The sequence below is a fragment of the Protopterus annectens genome, chromosome 5.part0, assembly GCF_019279795.1.
Source record: "Protopterus annectens isolate FY-2018-M chromosome 5.part0, PAN1.0, whole genome shotgun sequence".
NCBI classification, from domain to species: Eukaryota; Metazoa; Chordata; order Ceratodontiformes; family Protopteridae; genus Protopterus; species Protopterus annectens.
The window spans coordinates 1,710,560,224-1,710,584,083 of NC_056735.1; positions in this window are offsets into that span (position 1 = coordinate 1,710,560,224).

The following is a 23,860-nucleotide window of genomic DNA, read 5'->3' on the forward strand; positions in this document are numbered from 1 at the left end:
TCCAATTTGTAATGGGAAATAAACGTATTAGATGATGAGCAAGTAACTGCAGATCAAATGTCATCCAAAGATACCCTAGACCAGAAATCTGCAGACCTAGCCATGGACCTAGTGGAATGAGCTTTAACCTGACCTGGAGGAGACATGCCTTTGTCCTTATAGACCTGCAGGATGCATGAAGAAATCCATCTAGCTATAGTGACCTTGGAAATAGGTTTGCCCAAAAAGTGTCTATAGACTGAAACAATTGATCAGATTTACGAAAATGTTTTGTCCTGTGTAAATAGAATCGTAACTGTCTATGAACATCCAACATGTATAGCTTGCATTCCACCCTGTTGGTAAAATTGGGAAAGAACACAGGCAAATTTATAGTCTGATTAATATTGACTGGTGACGCCACCTTAGGAAGAAAAGATGGGTTGGTTCGAAGGGAAACTATCTTTATAGAAAATCATGTACAGGAATTTTATGGACAAGGTCTGCAATTCTGAAACCCTTCTAGCAGAGGTAATAGTGACCAGAAAAGCTGTTTTCCATGATAAAAAATTTAGATCTGTAGTTGCAGCAGGCTCAAAAGGTGAGGTGACCAGAGCTTGGAGAACCATAGTAAGGTCCCAAGGGGGGACAGGATCTTTGACCGGGGGGGCATAGCAAAAAAGCGCCTTTAATAAAGGCTTTACACAGTCTAGAAGATGCCAAGGATGCAGAATTCTCACCGACATGAAAATGAGAAATGGCAGCCAACTGAACTTTGACAGTAGAAGAAATAGCTCCATGCTGAAAAATATCAGCTAGAAAATCAAGAATGGTGGAAATAGGAGCCGTGAAAGGATCTAAACTCCACTGAGAGGCCCAGGAAGAAAAACGGTTCCACTTGCTGCAATAAACCTTTCTGGTTGAAGACTTATGAGCAGCTACCAAAATAGACAACCGAGGAGGAAAGTCTGGGAGTCCTAGCAATCACGGGAACTGGAGCAACCAAGCCATGAGCTTCAGGTTGTCCAGACTCAGATGAGATACCCCCGATGGGTATGAAATCAGATCCTGAATGGGATTGTGGAGCCAGAAGGTGAGACCAAAGGAAGAGAAACCATACCTGGTGAGGCCAGAATGGGGCAGTGAGGATCACCTTGCTCCCCAGTTGACAAACGTTCTGAAGAAACCTCAGGATGACAGGAAAGTACAGTTGTGTACACTTACCATAAATGTAGATGTTCGAGTGTATTCACTGCTGCAGTCATCACATTTGGGTTATCTGCCTGCAGGTAGCCCTCAGTCGGCCTGAATACCAGAGTCTTGGGATTTCCGCATCAGATGCTGTCGCTTCTTCCATGACGTCAGGTCATCAGGGGTATAAAACATGCAGCTGATGCCATTACATCAGTTTTTCATGCCCCAGATGTCAGAAGCCCCCAAAATAGAAAGCCATTACATGGTATGGAACACCCCCAGCAAAAAGCAAATACCAATGATGTAAAATATTCCAAAGAAAAAGGAAAGGTAGAAGTAAAGAGAAGTCAGGGGGCTGGAGGGAGGGTAACCAGGACTGCAACAGTGAATACACTCGAACATCTACATTTATGGTAAGTGTACACAACTGTACCATGTTCTTCATGTTACACTGTTGCAGTCATCACATTTGAGTTGATTCCCAAAGCTGAGGTGAGATGGGTGGAGGTAGTTAAGAAGCATTAGGGCTGGCAATCAGGCCCTGTGTAAGACTGCTGTGGCAAATCCAGCTCTGGATTTAGAATAGATAGGTAAATGGTAATGCTTGGTGAAAGTGTGTACAGAGCTCCAGGTTGCAGCTTCCAGGATGTCCCTGGTAGGGAATCCCCTGAGAAATGCTGTAGAGGTTGATGTAGCCCTAGTGGAATACATTCTGATCCCCTGTGGGGTACATTTTCCATGGTGTTTGTAGCAGAAATGGATGCAGTGTGCTATCCATTTAGAAATGGTTTGCTTTGAAATGGCCTTGCCCTCTACCCCTGCAGCAAAGCTGACTAGCAGCTGGCAGGATTTTCTAAGAGGCTTAGTCCTGTCCAGATAGAACCTAGGCTGCCTGTGCATGTCAGGGAGTGCAGGATCATTTCCCCTTTATTCTGAGGATTAGGGAAAAAAGTTGGCAAATGAATGGATTGGTTTAAAGCCACACTACATACCACCTTGGGCATAAATGAGGGGTTAGTCCTGAGGGAACCAAACAAAGGTCCAAAAGTTGAACAAAAGGATACCAAAAGCCAGGAACCGATAAATAATCCTTTATTTTACAGATTAAGAGCTTTCATCAGCTTATATCAAAAACACTTCTTCAGAATCTGTAAATTACATCAATTAAAACATTTAAATAGCACTAATCACACACCTACTAAGAACAGTTAAAGAAACATCATGCCCTATTTTTTAATCTGTAAAATAAAGGATCATTTATCGGTTCCTGGCTTTTGGTGTCCTTCTGTTCAACTTTTGGACCTTTGCTTGGTTTGGTATTTGTGTTACAGGTTCCTGGTTATGTAGTTCTGAGGGAAACCCTGTCCGCATGAAAGATAATGAAGGGTTCCATGGCCATAAGGGCCAGCAATTCAGACACTTTTCTTGCTGAAGTGATGGCTAAAAGTAAAACTGTTTTCCATGAGAGGAATTTTAACTCTGCTGTAGCAGAAGGTACAAATGGGGGAAGCGTGAGTTTTCCAATACAAAGTTAAGGTCCCAGGCTGGGGTGGGAGCTCTTTGGGGGGGGTCTTAAATGTTTGGCTCCTCTCAGGAACTGTTTGACCAGAGGATGAGAGAAGAGAGGTGTCTCAGTATTATAATGAGCTGAGATGGTAGAGGCATGAATCTTAACTGAAGAAAAAGATAGGCCTTCGTGGAGCATTTCTGTTAAGTAATCTAGTATATGAGGTAAGCTGGGCACAGTTGTGTCCCTTCCCTGAGACTGGCTCCAGGAACAATATCTTTTCCACTTTTCTGAATAGGATTTTCTAGTACTAGGCCTCCTTGCTTCAAGAATGACATCCAGCACCTGCTTACTTAAGGTTGCTGGTGATGAGTTCAGGAGATGAGCCAGCCTGCTAGGTTCATGGTATGCATATGAGGATGCAAAATCTGGCCCTCCTACTGAGACAGCAGGGGAGGGGTCTCAGGCAGGTGCCATGGTGGCACCACTGTCAGACTGCGCAAAAGAGGGTACCAGTGCAGGCAAGGCCAGTCTGGTGCAATCAGGATTGTCCTTGGTTTGTCTTGTTTGATCTTTAGTAGAACCTTTGATAGGAGGGGCAGGGGGGGAAGGCATAGATTGAGAGGCTTTCCCAGGTAAAGGACAGGGTACCCACTTTTCAAGCTTGGCTGTGGGGAGTTCTAGTGCAATATTTGCTCAATTGATAGTTCTGAGGGGAAGCAAAGAGGTCCACCTCTGGTGCTCACACCTGTTCCTCAAAAGCTTGAATATTTTGGGTTCTAGTTTCCACTTGTGTGGGTCCATGAGATTTCTGTTTAAGTTGTCTGACAGTGAATTTAGTTTGCCTGGCAGGAATTGAGCTTGCAGGTGCACTTGGTTGCTCAAGGCTGTGTTCCACAAAGCCATGGCTGATCTGCAGACTGGGTAGGAATGGGTTCCCCCTGCTTATTTATGTACCACATAACTGTGGTGTTGTCTGTCTTTATCAATAGTTGTCCTGGAAGAATAAGGCCTTTGAAGGCTGTCAGAGCATTCTGTACAGCTAACATTTCTTTTTGATTAATATGCAGGTACATTTGCTTTGGGCTCCATTTGCCCTGAATGCATTGCCTTGCCATGTGAGACCCTCATGCATAGTCTGATGCATCTGTTGTTAGGGATTGGGTGGCAGGGGGTAGAGTGAAAGAGAGTCCCTTGTTGTGGTTGCAGGCTTCTGCCCACCAAAAAACTCTGTCCTTAGACAAGGAATGATAGGAATCATTGTTTCCAGGTCCTGAGAATGTTGACACCAGAGACGTTTTAGGTATCATTGAAGTTTCCTCATATGCAGCCTTGTATATGGAATTAGTAGAATGCAAGAGGCCATGAACCCTAGGGCTTGCAGTATTTTTCTTGCAGATAGCCTGGTTTTGGTGGCCAGCATATTGAAGTAGTTTGTCAAATAAATTTGTTTTTCTGGAGTGAGGAATATCATCTGGGAAGTTGTGTTCAAGCTTGCTCCCAGGAATACAATCTGTTGGCTGGGTACCAGATGCGATTTCTTTTCTTTGATGGTGTACCCCAGTGAAGTTAGAAGTCTTTTTACAAATGCCAGGTGCTGTAGTAGCGATTCCTGACTGTCCACCTGAATCAAGCAATCATCCAAGTATGGGTAAATTTGAATTCTTCTCTGCCTGCAATATGCAATGGCTAGAGATAGACACTTTGTGAATACCCTGGGCACAGTAGATAAGCCAAAGGGAAGTGCGTAGAGCCTGCTCTGAAAAGTATGTATTTCCTGCAAGATTCCCTTATGGGGATGTGTAGATAAGCTTCTTTTAAGTCTAGGGTGGCTAGCAAGAAGTCCTTGGCTAGCATAGGAAGCAGCTGTTGGAGAGTAAGCATTTTGAATCTTGGAACAACCAGGAAGGTGTTGAGAATAGACAGATCCAGGATAGGACACCAAGAGTTTTCTTTTCTAGGTACCAGAAAAGTACAGTTGTGTACACTTACCATAAATGTAGATGTTTGAGTGTATTCACTGTTGCAGTCATCACATTTGGGTTATCTGCTTGCACGTAGCCCTCAGTCAGCCTGATTAACAAAGTCTTGGGTCCTGCGTTGGTTGCTGTCTCTTCTTCTATGATGTCAGGTAGTCAGGGATATAAAACATGCAGCCGACGCCTTTACATCAGTTTTTCTTGCCCCAGATGTCAGGTGCCCCCTTAATGGGAAGCAATAAAAAAAAATATATATATATATATATATATATATATACACACAAAAAAAGCTTTTAAGCATAGTAAAGGAAAGTAGAGGTATAGCCAAAAGAAGTCAGGGGATGGAGGCAGGGTAACCAGGACTGCAACAGTGAATACATCGAACATCTACATTTATGGTAAGTGCACACAACTGCACTATGTTCTTTGTGTTTCACTGTTGCAGTCATCACATTTGGGTAGATTCCCAAAGCTAAGGATGGGAGGAGGAATTTAGATAGCATTAGGACTAGCCATAAAGTCCTACAAGACTGCAGTGGCAAAGCCAGCTCTGGATTTAGAGAAAATTGGCAAATGGTAATGCTTGGTGAATGTATGTACAGAACTCCAGGTAGCAGCTTCTAGGATGTCCCTGGTAGGGACACCTCTGAGAAAGGCTGTAGAGGTAGATGCAGCCGTAGTTGAATGGGGTCTGATCCCCTGTGGGATAGGTTTTCCATGGTGCTTGTAGCAGAAAGTAATGCAATGGCCTGTCCATTTAGAAATGGTTTGCTTTGAAATAGCCTTCCCCTCTGCCCCTGCAGCAAATGCCACCAGCAGTTGTTCAGATTTCCTTTGAGGTTTAGTCCTGTCCAAGTAAAATCTAAGTTGTCTGTGCACATCTAAGGAGTGCAGTATCTGTTCCCCTTTGTTCTGTGGATTAGGAAAAAAGGTTGGTAAATGAATGGACTGATTAAGAGCCACACTGGATACCACCTTGGGCATGAAGGAGGGATTGGTTCTGAGGGACACCCTGTCCGCATGAAAGATGATGAAAGGCTCCACTGCCATAAAGGCCTGTAATTCAGATACCCTTCTTGCTGAAGTGATTGCTAAAAGGAAGGCTGTTTTCCAAGAAAGGAATTTTAAATCTGCACTTGCAGCTGGCTCGAAAGGAGGAGGAGTGAGTTTCTCCAATACAAAGTTAAGGTCCCAGGCTAGAGTTAGGGCTCTCCTGGGTGGTCTTAAGTTTTTGGCCCCTCTGAAGAACTGCTTGAGCAGTGGATGAGGGGTGGTTCTGTATTATAATGAGCTGAAATGGCTGAGGCATGAATTTTGATGGAGGAAAAAGAAAGGCCCTTGTGAAGCATCTCAGTTAAGTATTGAAGAATCTGTGGTAATTTGGGCACTGCTGTGCCCATCCCTTGAGTTTGGTTCCAGGCACAGAATCTTTTCCATTTTTCAGCATAAGATTTTCTAGTACTAGGCCTCCTTGCCTCTAAAATTATATCCAACACTTGTTTACTGAGGGATGGTAAAGGAGAGATTAGGAAATTAGCCAGGCTGCTAGGTTCAGGGTTTGAAGCTGAGGGTGCAGAATCTGGTTCTCCTGCTGAGACAAGAGGGTAGGGGTCTGAGGCAGGTGCCATGGAGCCAACAGTGACACACTGCGCAAGAGGGGGTACCAGGGTTGGCGTGGCCAGTCTGGTGCAATCAATATCATCCTTGGTTTGTCCTGCTTGATCTTTAATAGTACTTTGGAAAGGAGAGGCAGAGGAGGAAAGGCATAAACTGATAGGTTTTTCCAGCTGAAGAACAGAGCATCCACTTTCCAAATTTGTTTGTGGGGAGTCCTTGTGCAAAATTTGTCCAATTGGTAGTTCTGGGGGGAGGCAAACAGGTCTATATCTGGGCTCCCCCATTTGTTTGTCAACATATTGAAAGTCCTTGGTTCCAGTTTCCACTAGTGTGGGTCCCTGAGATTTCTGCTTAGTCCGTCTGCCAGTGTATTTAGTTTTCTTGGCAGGAATTGAGCCTGTAGATGCACTTGGTAGCTCAAGGCTGTATTCCACAGTGCCATGGCTAGTCTGCAGAGGGGGTAAAATGGGTAACCCCCTGCTTATGTATCACATAACAGTGGTGCTGTCTGTCTTTATCATTAATTGTCCTGGAAGAATGTGGTCCTTGAAGGCTGTCAGAGCATTCTGTACAGCAAACATTTCTTTTTGATTGATATGCAGGTGCATTTGACTTGGGTTCCATTTGCCCTGAATGCACTTCCCTGCCAGGTGAGCCCCACCATGCATAGTCTGATGCATCTGTTGTTAGGGTTTGGGCGGCAGGGGTAGAGTGAATGATAGTCCCCTGTTTTAGTGGCAGGCCTCTGCCCACCAAAGGAACTCTAGCCATAGGCAAGGTATGATATGAATCATTGCTACTAGATCCTGATAAAGTTGACACCATAGGCTTTTTAGATGCCATTGTAGTTTCCTCATATGCAGTCTTGCATATGGAATTAGAAGAATGCAGGAAGTCATAAACCCCAAGGCTTGCAGTATTTGCCTTGCAGATAGCAGGGTTTTTGTGGCCATTAGTTTGAAAAAGGTTGTCAAATAAATTTGTTTCTCTGACATGAGGAAAGCCATCTGGAAAGTTTTATTCAAGCTTGCTCCCAGAAATATAATTTGTTGACAGGGTACCAGGTGTGATTTCTTTTCATTTATGGTGTATCCCAGGCAAGCTAGCACCTTTTGTACAAAAGCCAGAGGATTCAAAAGTATGTCCTGGCTTTCTGCCTGAATTAGACAATTGTCCACGTATGGGTATATTTGAATATTTCTTTGCCTGCAAAATGCAATGACTGGAGCTAGGCACTTTGTGAATACCCTGGGCGCAGTAGATAAGCCAAAGGGCAGTGCAGAGAACTGATAGTGTATGTAGCCTGCTTTGAAGCGTAGGTATCTTCTGCAAGATTCCCTAATTGGGATGTGCAGGCATGCTTCCTTTAAATCGAGTGTTGCCAACCAGGCATCTTTGCCTAGCATAGGAAGTAACTGGTGAATAGTTAGCATCTTGAATTTTGGAATCACCAAAAAAGTGTTTAAGGTAGACAGGTCCAGGATAGGATGCCATGAGTTGTCTTTTCTGGGTACCAGGAAAAGTCTTGAGTAGAAACCTTGTCCCTTTTTTTCTTCTGTTACAGTTTGAATAGCCTTTATGCTTAAGAGAGAAAGTACTTGCTTTTGAGCCTCTTTCCACTGATTTGGGGGTAGATCCGGCCAACCATTTGGGGTTGGTAATGTGTGGAAGTGAAATCTGTTTCTTTGGGAAACTATATTTAAAACCCATTTGTCCTGGGTAACGAGTTCCCATTTTTTTTGCATGCAGAGCAATCTTTCCCCCCAAAGGGGCAGTCAGTTGAGAAGTGCTTGGAAGTTTTAAAGTTAAGTCATTGAGACAGTTTACCATAGGGGGAGTTTTACTACTCCCATATTTGGAAGTGGGAGCCCCCCACTGCTTAATCCTGTGCATACCCTGGGACTGAAGTCTGGGTGTTCTGCTGGATCTGGGTTTGGACTGAGAAGGTCTGGAAGAGGCAGGAAAGGACCAATTTTTAGAGGGCCAGTGCCTACTAAATCTTAGAGGGTGTACTTGTAAGAAATCTTTAACAGTTTGCATATATTTAGCTTTTTCCTCCATCTTTTTTAAGAACTTCTTCTGCCTTGGTGCCAAACAGGCAGTCCTGATTTAAGGGAGCATCCAGTAATTTAGCTTTAACATGATCTGGCAAGGAGTGCTCCTTAAGTACAGACCCAGTGACAGCAGCCCTGCAAGATGCCTCTAGTGAATCAAAACCACATTGCAAAGTATGTTTTCCAACCTGTTCAGCAGAATGCATTAAATCCTGTAAATCCTTATTTTCAGCACAATCAGGAATCAACATCATTTTCTGTTTAAGCAATCCAAAAATATGCTGCTGATACTTTAACATATTAAACTGGCAGTTTAAGGCCCTAACAGCCAAGGTTGCATAAGTGTATACCTTCTTACCCCATCTATCCAGCTCCCTGGAGTCTCTATCAGAGGGGGTAGGATTTTTGGCAGTAGTAGCCTTAATGCCCTTGGGTCCCTGTAAAATGGTCTCAGGATCCACAGTAGAATTTTTGAAAAGGAACTTGTCAGAGTTGGGAACTCTGTAATATCTATCAGGTTTTCTGGAAGCAGGAGGTAAAGAGTCAGGGACCAAGCTATATTCTGAAAAGGCATCATCAACAATGTCTAGTACAGGAGTGACAGCTAAAGGCCTGTGCTGGGGCAGGAGTAAGAAATCCCTAAGCCTCTTCTTAGAATCAGAGTAATCCTGACTTTCCCAGTGAAAATGCTCCCTAAGAGTATGCAAGGTTTCACCAAAAGAGAAATCCTCTGGGGGGGAAGTAGAGGGAATAGAGTCCTCAGCATCAGAATCCTCATAGGTAGATAAGGGTAAATCCTGGTCATCAGAGGAAACAGAAATTTCAGAATCCTGGTCAGAAGTATCATAAGAAAAATCAGTCCTAGGTCTCTTAGAGGGGGAAGGTTGGCTTCCCCTGATTAAAGTAATAAGGTCTTCAGCCATTCTTATCATTTGTTTTTTAGGCATAGAGGCCTGACCATGCAGTCTGGGCAACAGTTTTCTAGGCATGGTTCGAGTCTTAGGCCTTGAAGAAGAAGATGGCGTTAGTTTGATATGTCAGTAGGCCTGAATACACCCTCAGAAGCCGGTGCCTGCACACCTGCTGTGGACCCATCCAAGGTAGAGACATCCACAGGTTCCACAGTTGAAGCATCTCGTGGCATACCGGACTCTAAATGGGTCTCAGTAGAGGCCTGCGAATCAGAAATAGCAGGTATCAGGGGCTGCAAAAGCACCTCACTGAGTACCAGCGAACTGGCAACTGGCTTAGGAGAAGCGTCGTTGGCAGCTTTGCACCTAGGCGGCCTGTTTCTGTTTTATCTTTGTGTTTTTTTCAGAATGTCGGTAGTCGGATGGCTTAGCGAAGACATATCTGGATAATTGAACTGAGCGCCAAAATATTTAGAAGTGAAAATATACTGAAGACGGATAGTTCGTTGTTTAAATAAAGCACAAAACTGATAGTGAGGTACATCATGGTCAGGGCCTAGGCAAGGCATACAGTGCGAATGGAAATCTTTATGAGGTATTTGCTTTCCACAAGAAATACAATTATTTACTTTTACTGGCATCGGTTTAGAGCAAGAAAATGTTTCCCCAACAGGGTACTTAGCTTTAGTTGAAGACTTCGGTTCTGAAACTCGAAAATGAAAATTTCAGGAGTCGGCCGACCGGCACTTGCGAACTGCTTCTACTTCGGGCACTGCACGGCAAGAAAGACTGGTGTAATGGCATCAGCTGCATGTTTTATACCCTTGACTACCTGATGTCATGAAAGAAGAGACAGCAACTGACGCAGGACCCAAGGCTTTGTTAATCAGGCAGACTCAGGGCTACTGCAAGCATATAACCCAAATGTGATGACTGCAACAAACATGAAGAACATCAGCCTGGAATAAAAGCCTTGTCCCCTTTGTTCTGCTGGGACAGGTTGAATAGCCTTGATACTGAGAAGAGAAAGTATTTGCTTTTGCGCCTCTGCCCAGTGGTTTGGGGGGAGGTTTGGCCATGCGCTTAGGGTTGGGAAAGAGTGGAAGTGGAATCTGTATCCCTGGCAAACAATGTTTAAGACCCATCTGTCCTGGGTAACGTACTCCGAGTTTTTGGCATGCAGGGCAAGTTTCCCTCCTAAAGGTGAAAGTACTTGGGCAAGGCTTGGAAGAGTTAAGGATAAGTCATTGTACAATTTTACGATAGGATGGCGGCTTACTACTCTCTGTTTTGGACGTGGGAGCACTCCATTGCTTAGAACTGTGCATAACCTGAGACTGTAGTCTTGGTGGTCTGCCGCCCCTAAGTTTTGACTGAGAAGGCCTGGAAGGGACTGGAAAAGACCAATTTTTAGAAGGTCAATGCCTACTGAATCTACCTGGCTGTACTTGTAAGAAATCTTTAACAGTTTGCATAGATTTCACTTTCTCCTCCATTATTGCCAAATAGACGCTCTTGGTTTAATGATGCATCTAGTAATTTTGCTTTGACATCATCTGGTAAGTTTGGTTCCTTAAGCCAAGCATGCCTTCTAAGAACAGACCCAGTGACAGCAACCCTGCAAGATACTTCTAAGGCATCAAATCCACATTGCAAAGTATGTTTACCAACTTGGTTAGCAGAATGCATTAACTCTTGTAAATCTTTATGTTCTGCACAATCAGGAATCAACATCATTTTCTATTTAATTAGCTCCATAATATGCTGCTGATACTTTAACATATGAAACTGGCAATTTAAAGCCCTAATGGCAAGAGCAGCAGAGGTGTATATCTTCTTACCCCATCTGTCTAAAGCCCTAGAATCCCTGTCTGAAGGGGTGGGATTTTTGGCAGTTGTAGCCTTAATGCCTTTAGGTACCTGGGTAATGGTCTCTGGATCTGCAGTGGGATTTTTAAAGAGGAATTTGTGGGAGTCAGGTACTCTGTAGTACCTAATAATAAACAGAAACAAAATGACCACAGCTGAGGAACAAAGATAAAACTCCCAATTTAATGAAACCAGATAAAAAGTAAGCGCTTTCACGATCTCTCACTGATCGCTTCTTCAGACTCATTTCAACACAAGTGAGGTCACCAAATTTAAACCATATTAAGACCAATCACAGATAACAATAAAATAGTCTAATTAACCTGGCTGTACTTGTAAGAAATCTTGTGTCCAACCTGCGGCCCGAGGGCCGCATGCGGCCCTCAGAGCTCTGCCATGCGGCTCTCTACCTCTAACTCCAATATCGATGTACGCATGCCCCAAAACACTTTTTGCTGTGTTTTTCGCGCCCATGACCTGTAACTCTTAACATCGGTGTGTGCATGCACCAAAGCATCCTTCTAGTTTTGATTTTTTTGCACCAAAGAAGGGTCTGTGTGTTCGCGCCATAATTTCGTGCCAAAGAATCAATGTGTGTGTTCTTGCTGAAGAGGGACCCGTCTATGGATTTGCTGGCATTGCCTTTTAAAAAGACAGCACTTAACCTGTGTTAATAGGTAAGAATGGTGTGAGTGAGTGCATGCATGAAAGCAGAATGTGTGCGGGAAAGTAGAAGTGTGTGTGTGTGTTTATGTGTGCATGACAGAGAGAGAGAGAGAGAGACACATGCACAAAGAGGCTAACGTACAAGCAAGTTAGCTCACAAATGCATCCTACATTAAAAGTACACTTTCATTAAATTGCAGCTTTTCTGACAGGAAGAGTGTTGTATTGAATATGAAATCATACCTCTCAACTGTATGAATTTTCGAAGAATGTCTGGATTTTTGCCTCATCTTCCAATTTGTGTCTTTTGCTTAGGAAATAAAAGTAGTCATCCAAGGTAATGCAGTCCCAGGGAGTAAGAATGAGACAGCAGCCTAGGGTTAATGGGTCAGTAGTGGATTAACTAATGTGGCATATAAAGTAAATTTTTTTTTTTGACAAACAGAAAAATCACCCAGTACTGTCTTGTCATTGGTGGGTTCTAAGCAGTGGTAGAGTGGACAACAGTAAGCATATCTTTGGTGGATCATCAATACTGGCAAATCAGGTGGACACAATGTCATTTTTTAAATGTTGGGGGTTTTAGTGTGTATGTGTGTGTTTGTGTTGGGAGTGCTGCAATAGTAGATGGTTATTAGACAGAGACTTACAAACTGTGGAGAATACGTTTCTTTGTTTCAAAACCTGATACTTGGGTACTAGGAATGCCAAAAATAGATTTTTTAAGACATAGCTTCTTGCCATGGATGGATATTTACATTTAATGGACAATGTTAGCAGTATGAGTGTGGTCCTGTAAGGATCTGGAGGATGCTAAGTCTACCACTGCCAATGTCTTGTAAAGTGACCTGGAAATGGATATTGGGATGTTACTGAAAAAATACAGCAAGTGAGCTTTGAAATGTAGTTTAATTAAACAAAGTGCACTTGCAATTTACAGGCCATAATTTAATTTATTTCAGGTAGTCCAGATCCTGGTAGATTGTATACCATTAGACTTAATTAGGGAGAGGTGTCATTCTGTGGAAATAAGCAGACCTAGTTTCAGCGAAAGCTCTGTGGTTGTTTGCAGGTAGGAAGTTGCAGGATGTGGAGCCAATGTGTTTTATTATTTTTAATGGATTTGTCATTTCAAAGTATGGTTTTCTTTGTTGCAAAAGAAGGCAGGATTGAATAAGCCATATAATACTTAACTGACAATAATGGGATAGAAACATTATACGTGATGTATAATGTTTGCAGCTACACTTGTTTCAATGGTGTCTGTGGTGCATAACTATTTTTGGGCCTGTGTCCCATTTTTATTTTTTGCTTTGTCCAGAATTCTTGCTCTAATGTTGAGAGGTATGGTTCCATGCTAAATCAGAAGGTTGTATTTACCTTGGGAGACTTTTCAGCATAATTATGAGAAACAGAGCATTTTTAATATCTCCACTTATTTCCAATATAAACTGCAATGTAACCTTGCAAATAACTTTCTTATTACACTACTTTAATTCTTTTGGAATTGACAGGTATGCTTCATTGGTTTGGACGAAAGCATAGAGTGCTGTGATTGATTTCTTGCAGCAGTCTGTAGTTTACTTATCACAATAACTTTTCTGTGTTTCTGGGTGTGTGATCAATTTAACAGTTTTAAAGATGTTTTCCAAAATTAAATAAATACATAATAAATAAAAAAAGTAATCCTTTCTTCACTTTGAGCTATTGACAAAGTGTGGAAATTTGTTTTTTTCAAAAACGATGGTCAGCATTACAGCTTAGTAAATGGTCAGTCTGTGAATAACCTCTGAACAAATTAAAATGTCTGAATGTCAAATGGCTTTAGATTGGAGGGAAGTTATATGTTTACTCCAGTATGTACTATGATCTTAGAGAGTTTATAGATTTCTTATTGATTTAATTTTTGCTGAGCAGTTGTTTGTTGATTTATTGATGGTCCTTTTGCAGGTGGGAAATTGCATGGATGAATCCATCTCTATTATGATTTTTTTTCAGATATTTTGACTTCCAGACAATTTCAATCAGCGAGACTGTGTCATGTGATTACTGAGGTTGCCTATTTTACAAGTAGGTGCTCCTTTTCTGTGTGTGTGTGTGTGTGTGAGAGTGTGTGTGTGTGTGTGTGTGTGTGTGTGTGTGTGTGTGTGTGTGTGTGTGTGTGTGTGTGTGTGTGTGTGTGTGTGTGTGTGTGTGTGTGTGTGTGTGTGTGTGTGTGTGTGTGTGTATAAGAGAGAGATTTAATATGTATACTGAATATATTTTTGCAAATGGAATTCTTAGTTAAATAGGCCCCTCTTCTTAGACAAGTAGACTTGAGTAACCAATATTAGATCTTAGCCATCCAGCTGGGAAAGTTTAGTATGTGGATTTTCCTTCCGGTTTGATGAAGGCTATGCTACTTACTTAGGTTCATAGGTTCATAGGTTCATACTAGGCTATCTGCCCGAGGGCATTTACAAGCCTAGCCCATCGTTTTGTGGCTTACGCCACCCCTTTAGTATGGGGAACTATACCCATTATTTTGCTGTGCCTCTGTCGAGCAGTGACACTGAGGTAATCCCTGGGGTATATCTGCGATCTCCCATCCATTGGTCAAGATTTCTCTTGAACAAGGCCAGCGAGGTGCTCTGCCTCACATGTACCGGGATTTTGTTCCACAGCATAGGGAGTCTTTGGGTGATGAATCTATCCCTCCAGCACGTCCTATTAATAGCCATGTCAAGGTTTAAGTCTCCGCCCTTGTGGCTCTGATGGATCTAGATTTTTGAGGTGAAGCATATTCATCAAATCTGGGTTTGACATGGCCTTGTATGTTAGGCAAAGGTCACCTCTGAGCAAGCGGTAGCGACTGAATAGAGCTGGAGTTCTTTCAGTCGGGCAGCATAGGACAGATTTTGAGACCCTTTATCCTTTTGGTGAGGAACTTTTGTGGCCTCTCCAGCTGCTGCAAGTGTCTGGTCAGATACATTCCGAATGGGGCATTGTACTCAATCATTGGTCTGATGAGTGATGAGTAAAGGGAGACTATGACCTCCCTTGATCTAGATGAGAATCCCTTCATGATAAGGTGGGCAATGTAGAAGGTCTTCCTAACTACTTTAGCTACATGGGTGTCGAATGACAGACTACTATCAACCTGGGTCCCCAGGTCCCTGATAACTTCTTCTGTGCTCAGTGGATTGCCACCTATTTGGTAGCTAGGGGTAACCTTGTTTTTCCCGAAGGGTATGACTATGCATTTTTTGGCATTTAACTTTAGGCCGTGGCTCTGGCACCAGTTATCCGTTTCTGTGAGACCCTTCTGAAGGATATCTGTGTCAGATGTGTTTTCTACTATGGCGCCTAGTTTGCAGTCATCTGCAAACTTTGTCAGTCATAACCCTCCTGTGTTTGCTTGTACTTCGGAAAAGTAGATGCCAAACAAGAGTGGGCCCAGGACTGAGCCCTGTGGGACACCACTTGTGACAGGCTTTGAGTCTGACATGGCGCCAGCAGCTCTGACCCTGTGGGTTCTGTCACTCAGCCAGTTTGCAACCCATCTTGTGATGTATGGGTTGACATTTAAGCTGATGAGTTTTTCAATGATACCCGAAGAATGGGGTATTGTATCAAAGGCCTTAGCCAGATCGAGGTAGGCTGTATGGACTGCCTTTCCCTCATCAATGGCTTTGGTGACTGTTTCGAAAAAGTCAACCAAGTTTAAAAGGCATGATCTGCCTTTGACAAAGCCAAACTGGGTTGGATCCAAAGTCTGCAAATTCCCTATGTCTTTATTTATGAGGTCCATTATGATCCTCTCCATGGCTTTGCAGATAAGGCTTGTCAAGCTAATGGGCCGGTAATTTCCAGGGTCGGTGGAGGCACCGCCTTTGTGAAGTGGTACCACAGTTGCAGTGCGCCACTCCTGGGTGCGTATCCAGAGGTAAGACTTTGATTAAACAGCTGTCCTAGCTGTGGGTTTAATTCCTCATTGAGTTCATGGAGCACACAGCCGGGGACACCATCAGGTCCCATGGATGCTGTGTTTTTGCTTTGGAGAGAGCAGTTCTCACTTGGGCTGGAGTTGTTTGAGGGCTGCAATCGTTTGGTATAGATATCTCTCCTTTTGGGGGGGAGAAGTTTGCACTGAACCTGTCAGCCAGTATGTTGGCAATGTCTGTAGGATCAGTAATCTTCACATCATTTTGAACTAGCTCTGAGCATATCTGGGAGTTTCCTCCCAGGTTTCTAACATAGCTAAAGAAGGCCTTATGATTGTCTTTTGAGTCTTTAGCTATTTTTCTCTCGAAATTTGCTTTGGATGATTTTATGAGAGCTCTTAGTTTTTACTTATAGTGATCAAGGGTGTCTTACCTTTTAAGGATTTTGCTCTATCTTGTAGTAGCTTCCTCCTTTTGTTGTAGAGTTTGTTTATGGCTGGGGTCCACCAGACTGGACGCTTGCCTTTGGTACAAAGAGTCTTTGTTTTGCTTGGGATTGCCTTATCCATGCAGTCCTGCAGGTGCTGGTAGAAGGCATTTGTAAGTGATTCAGCGGCTTGAGTACTGTTTTCCGCCCATTTCGGGGGCCTTAAAGGAGACCACACTAGTCTTTAGAAGTGTGAAGTCGGCTTTTGAGAAGTTTTTTACTGTGGTCTTTTTTATTTCAGGTGGGGGTGGGATGAGGACCTCCAGCGAGATTAGTTTGTGGTCTGATCTCACCAGTGAGGGGTACACCTCCGGTGTTGAACATTGTGCTCCCATGTTCGTGATGATGAGATCAAGTATGTTATCTCCTCTTGTGGGGATGGTGACTAGTTGTTCCATGGCATTTGAGTTTATGAATTCCAGGAACTTAAGGAGTACATTCATGGCTATCCATCCAGTTGTAGTGTTGTTGAACTACATTGTTTGATAATGAGAGGAGCTTTTTACAGAAGTTGAAAGTTTTTGTGTCAAGAACCTGTCCATACAAAGTGGCTTGTTTATGTTGCAGTGAAGGCTGTGGTCTTTGTAGTGAGTGTTTTAAATATAACCAGTATTTATGAGGTGGAGAAAGTCTCTTAAGGCAGGATCTTTCTTAGCCTGGAAAGCAAGCCAGTGATGAAATTTATAGGGGCCAGTGAGGGACAGAGGAAAGCAAGAAGCTTTTTAGTCTGTTTGGATAACTAAGTGAACTCAGTCCTTTGACGTTTTTTTGTCAGAAATGGTTGTACTCTTTCTTTTGGCATGGTGTTTTGCTGAGGCACGTGCCAAAAGGGGTGTTGCACTCAATAATTGCTCTTGTAAAGGAAGAATACAGGGATGTTATGACCTCCTTGTCCCTGGATGAGATACCCTTACTAATGAGGTGGGCCATGTAAAAAGCTTTCCGTACAACGGAGACAACGTGGTGGTCAAAAGTCAGGTTTCTATCAACCTGGGTGCCCAAGCACCTCACGACTGATTGCGTGCTTACAACATTGTTATTAATGTGACAATTTGTGGGGACATCACTCTACTCAAAGGGGATGATTGTGCATTTTTTGGCATTTAGCTTGAGGCCATGTTTCTGGCACCAGTCATTTGTTTGGATGAGACCCTCTTGTAGCTTATTCAGAATTGTTTTATTAAGTCAGTAATGTGAATTCTTTACTTTATTGCAAATTTGTTGGCTTATTTTTGTGGATTATAGTATTGTAGGACTGCTAATGTTGACATTGTATGCAGATGGACTGCTGGAGTGGTTTTCCCAGTGAGAAATGCTAGTGCTGTAGTGAATATCTGTTTATTTGTAAAAAAAAAAATCTATAGATTAACTAAGATGTTAGAATTAACTGTTAGATTAGAGAATTAAAATCAGAATGCTAATTAGAATTTTAAGGCAAATATTAGGCACTTATTACATTTATTAATTGTTCAAATGCACCTACAGTACATCCAGGAGGTCGACTTTGGTCTCCTGTGGCAGCGAAAGAGTTAACTATATGATATATTTTATATGCGGCCCCAAGACAATTTCTGTTCACTCAATGTGGCCCTGGCAAGCCAAAAGGTTGGACACCCCTGCTTTAAAGTAATACAGTAAGTTCTCCAAGGAAATGTTTTTATGAAAAAAAAACAATTAAAAATGTGGTTTAATAATAGGTGCATATAATTCCATGGGTATTCCTAGTCTTTAAACCTACATATAAACTCAGTTTTTCAATGGTCTAGCCTTCAGAAAATGTTTAAGTGAAACTGCACTATTTAACCCAGGTGGTCTTTCAGCTTGCAGTAATAGAATCCATTTCTGTTCAGCTATCTCCACCCTATTTTTCATATCACTACCCCTAACATTTTCTTCTAGAACTTCTAAAGCCATAAAACTAAAGGTATGTTGTGTACCTGCTGCCTGTACATGTCTTGCCAGGGTATTGGTCTCCTTTGCATTTGCTATATCCCTTAGATGTTCTAACATACGTTCCTTAAAACTTCTATTTGTCTTTCCTACATAAAATACATAGCAATTTTTACAAAAGCAAAAATAAACTAAATGCTGTGTCCTGCAATCAGCATAAAAATTCACATCTATATTAAAATCTTGTGTTGGATGTCTAAAAACAGAATTAGAATAGATATGAATACATGCTATGCAATTCCTGCATGGAAATGTCCCTTTCCTCTGGGAAATAGTCTTATTCCTGCTAAAACTTGATTTATAACATAATTGCCTTTTTAGTGACTTCTTGTTCATAAAAGAAAATTGTTGTCTACTGTCTATCACGCCATCTAATTCATTTACAGATTTTAATATCAGTGGCGGATTTAGGCATGGGCGCAGGGGCACGCGCCACCCCCTTTTAAAATGTGTTATTTTTTTTTTTTGGAAATTGGAAAAAAATACCACCAAAATGATCCATTTTCCGGTTTCGACTTATATTTTTTTTATTGCACTATGAAAAAGAAAATCCACTATCAGTGTGTTTTCCATTTCACAGTGCAGTAAAGAATATAAGTTGAAACCCAAAAATGTAAAGTACATTTGGTGGTGTATTTTTCAGATTCAACTTCTGAAGGTGCATTTTTTCTTTGCAAAGAATTGTATGCTGTCACCAAATGTGCCTAATACATCTGGAGATGCAATTGGAGTTTGCTGTCATCATGTGATTTTTTTCTAACGGTTCTCCTCCAACAGCATCTCCCTAGTTGAATTAGGCGCGTTGGTGAGTACGAGCATTGGGTGACACGTTTTAATAAACAGTTTACTTAACCTTTTATTATTAATTTAATTTTAAACGAGTCCGACTTTGCAGAGTGTGCAGAGACCTGCTCTTCCAGTGTGAGCGAGTCACAGTTGTCCACAATGAGGTATTTTTTTTTTAATTGAAGATCTTTTGAAGTAGGGGTTTTCAAGGCACTAACGCAGCACAATTGAGAGAGAGTACCGCGTTTGGCCTGCTGTTGAAAGGGCAGGCAGGATTAATCTGTAGTACTTGACTCGTCTCTCATGACCCACACAGGTACATATGTGTTGTATAACACTAGTTAAATGGGCCACATTCGGAATGGCTGTGCAGACTTGCATCCTATTCAGTGGCTGGATTTAAAGCCACGAGCACTTGACAAGCTGCTTAGCTTGCAGGGGTGGGGAATGCAGTTTTACTTTAACATAAAATGCCAGAGTGGTAGGATTGGAATTATTTATTCTGGGCCACTCCTCTAGGCTTCCTGAGAAACTTGGAGGGAGGGGGTGATTCTAAACGTTTTAGGGAAGTAGCTGGTGAAGAAAAGGCGTCAAAATACAGTACCACACATAAATATTTTCACTGTAGTTAGTAGTGTAATATAAGTAAAATAAAACCAACAAAAGACAGTTATGGTGACCCACTGTCTTGGTGCAAAGTGAATTAGTTGAATATTCTTTATTTTAGCTTAGATTTGTTTTGCCTTGCAATGCAAACCAGTTAATGTTTTAATGTATTTGGGGTGCTTAAAAAGAATTATGGCACATATATATAAATCATATAAGCTGCGTGCTTAGTACCTGAACTCAACAGGGATTGTGACTCACAGTCGAGTGCTACAAGAACATGTAAACACCTGGACAAGGCACACCCTTAGTATGCACCAAAACAGCACGATCATTTGTACACAACACTGGTGACAGGGTTTGAGAGCTCAAACCAGTCTTTTGTAAGGGTTTATTTAGGCTGAGGTCAAAGACTGTATTGGAGATGTGTGCTCCAGTTTTAACTGCTCTTTCACATGTTTAAGAGGTAACTATTATACAATGTTTAATTTCTGAGGCATCCTGTCTGTCCTGTGTAGAAGCACGACTCCCCTCCTCCCCTTGGCCATGTCCCCTGTTCAAGCTTGCACTTGATTAGCCCGCAGCTGCCCTCATTCCTTCTGCGCTCCCTCCCTCCCTCTTAGAAGCCTGCAGTCAACTCAGCAGGAAAACTGAGGTTTCACACTTTCACTGTTTGAGCCACTAAGTCAGTGTTCAGTTCCAGACAGCCCTGTGACAGAGAGGAAACTCTGCGAGCAAGAGAATCCCATCAGCAGGCAGGACATCTTCACAGCCCATGGCAGGCACTATGAAAGGAAGGGAAGCCGTTTTCACTGTCTCAGCCAAGGTGCAGCTCTGATATTATGATACATCTGGCATTTGGCTTCATTGTATTAGCAATAGTGCAATGCAGTGGATGAGTGTTACTCTGTTGTAATTCAAATGTCTGTCTCTTTGCAAGCATGTATTTTGCGGACACTATACCTCTCAACCTTCTAGTGCAAGAAATTTGAACAAAGCGTAAAATAATGGTGGGACAAAAGCCCAGAAAATATGGATAGATTTTAAATATTACTCCTGTCAACTTAGAAAGTTGCTAGAATAACAGGATTTGTGTTAACATGCATTTTCTGAAGGATATGAAGTCTGAAAATCAAATGTGTGTCATTATTTAGGGACATGAATCCTCAGTGATTTACCAGAAAACCACAAATTTTAGGAGGAACGGACCAAAATATGAGCCAAAAGTCAGGACATTCTGCAGAAATTTGGATAGTTGAGGGTTATGGTGTGCAGGGAAAAATCTTATTTGCACTTTCTTGAATTTGAATAAATTACAATTATGCATTGCATTCTGAGTATGCACATAAGCTGCTTTATCACATTCTAATTCCATGACATGGGCTAAATAGTCATGGCAACATGGTATAACGCGATGCTGGAAATAACATTCCCATCTAGTTATTTTGTCAGTTTGTGTTTCTCTTCATATGTCCTCACTGTTCTACATTGGCAGGGTCTGTGTCCAAGGTATGTCAAACTGAATCTGTTCTAAATCATATTAAGTCATTAACTGTGTGCTGGTCTTTCCCATGTAATACCTGCAGTAACACTGCTGACATTCAGGGGGAGCGCCTCACTTCAAATCCAGGGACGCTTGACTTCAACAGGCAGCACCATTGCTTTGGAAGTACACACTGGCATTCAGGAACAGTGTATGTTTTCAAAACATTATGATGTAACAAAGAGAAATTACTTTGTAGAACTGGAAGTAGGCATTCGCAATTACTCATTAGATAACTTGTGTTGAGGAATGGTAAACAACAAATGCGGTACTGGGCATAATGTAAGACAAACAGTATACCAATTGTGAATGATTTGAAATCCAAATTTTTGAGTCAAAGATTACTCAGGATATATTTAAATCTATACTATACCCCCCAAAATAGTTTATTGAAGTTTTAAATTAAAAATCAGTTCTATACTTTGTGGAACTCTGTTAAGAAAAGAATAACTGGAGGTATTTGAGTGAATTAAATAGATCCCGCATTAGAGTTCCTAAGCAGCACACATTATAACTTTAGCAGTTTATCCATCTGGGAGGCTCCTGCATCCATTCACAAGCCACATTTTACCTTTTAAGTAAGAATGCTTCCTGAGTACATCTCTTCAACTCCAACATTCACCTTATCCCATCCTGTCTTTCCCGGAAGTGCCTTGTACTGTTGTAGAGGGGCTTACACTTTTTTGAACAGATAAAACTTTTTATTTCATTCCTTTTCACTCATTTAATAATATAGCCAGACCTTAGTCTATCTAGTCCTTACATTTCTCCTCCCTATACATTACCTTTTTGTTTGTCTCTCCATCTCCGAAACCTCCCCTTACAGCTCCCTGTAAATTCTCATCTCACCATCGCCCTTCTTTCACAGACACACAGCCATTCCTCATATGATATTACAAGTTTCCCAGAGCTGCCCACTCTGCAGGTGACAGGAGATATAATATTTACTCTCCATAACTGAATCAGCTAGGATAAATGACCCTTCTCACATTTACACTTGCAGTGTTACCTTTCCAGCTTTGCATTATCAAGTTTTTCACCCACCCAATCAAGTGTGTGACCTCTAGTGCCTCCTTTCTGCTTCAAGCCTCACTAACTTTCTCTGTTTGGGATCAAAGAACCACCCCTTTTCTGAGTACATATTCCTCACAGGCCATTTATCATATTTTCCCATCCATTCCTATAGTCTCCATATCACTCAGAATTACCATCACAGATAACAATCATAAGCAACATCTCCTGCAAACTGAGACTTGGTAATCACTATTATTTTAACCTAGCTGGTGACAGTTTTGTGACAAATACATACCTCTGCATCAAACTCCAGTTTTGCCTTCCTAATTCATCTACATACCCTCCATATTTTCTTCCCAAACTCCTCATCTGTCCACTCTTCATTCCTTTTCCCACTCCTTGCTGTCTTTCCTCCAAGACTGCCTTAATTGCTCCGTCCCCAGACTACTCCTCTTCTTATTCAAAGTTTTCTTAATGTTCATTCACCTCCCTTCTTTCCCTATCTTTGTTCTCTCCATCCACCTTCCACTACTCACCTCCACTAGAGTCTTTAACTCTCATATGCCAGTCATACCCCCTGTGGAAGCCCAGATGCAGCTATTGCAGATAGCACTTTCCATAGCAAATGTGAATAACAATCCCTTAGAGATTAGCATAGTATCCTTACCACATGCAATGCCAAGTTATACTATTTTTGATGAAAAGTATGGATACTTGTGCATTTAATTTTGTTAATTAGGAAGGCCTCTTTAAAAATTTTCATGAAGCTGTAATCTACTGTCATGACATCATGAAAGACTGAACCTACAATACCTCACTACCTAAGTCAATATATAGCCTACTGCATTTCCTTTAACACTGCAATAAAAGGAAAGTTTTACATTCTAGTGAAACAAGTTGTAAGCTGTGAAGCTCACAATGAACACCCTACATTCAAGATAATATATGTGATTATATAGTCATACCCACATAACACAGATGGCCAGAATCTGAAAAGTTTGAGGAATCTGGCACATTATGCTGACAGCAGTGGAAATGTTGAGAATAACTATAGAGGACTCAAAATATCCCAGTGCACAATGGAATATCTCAGCAGTAATGGTGTATTGTATATCATGTTTAGGTGCTCCATAAGTAATGAAAAATCGCTGTCAAAGCATGATGTACATTAACAAAGTTACGGAAAGAATCTCACAATCTAAGCAGCCTAACCTTCATAGGTACATATCTGTAACAGAATCTTACCAGTACATTTACTGACAGCTATGGAATATCTCTGTAAGTCCATTGTTAATAAAATATGCTAGCTATCACTTGTGGAATCTGCAAATTTTCTAATAAAAAAATGAATAAAGCTGAAGGTCAATCATGGTCATCTCGGCACGACTAACATTGACTAACTATGAGTGCAGGACTTGTGTGAGTAACACACACACACCCAAGGAAATTGGGACATAGAAAACCAGATGAGGGGTATGGATGTGGATGAAGAAGAGGGACACACAAGAGGTATATTGGAATAGGAACATCTTAGGGAAAGTCATAGGGGCATGGGCATTTTTTTTTATGGCGAGAATAGGCCCCATTTTTTATTTTTTAAGAATAAAAGGAAAGGTAAAGACAGGGAAAGAGGAGGAGAAGGTCAGCACAGCACGTATACCTACAGAACAAATATCATAACAGATGACAGACAAAGGTTGGAAAACAACAGTAAGGGCAGTTAAGTTACACAGACCGCCACTGCACAACATGGACAGTGGAAAGTCATCAAGCAG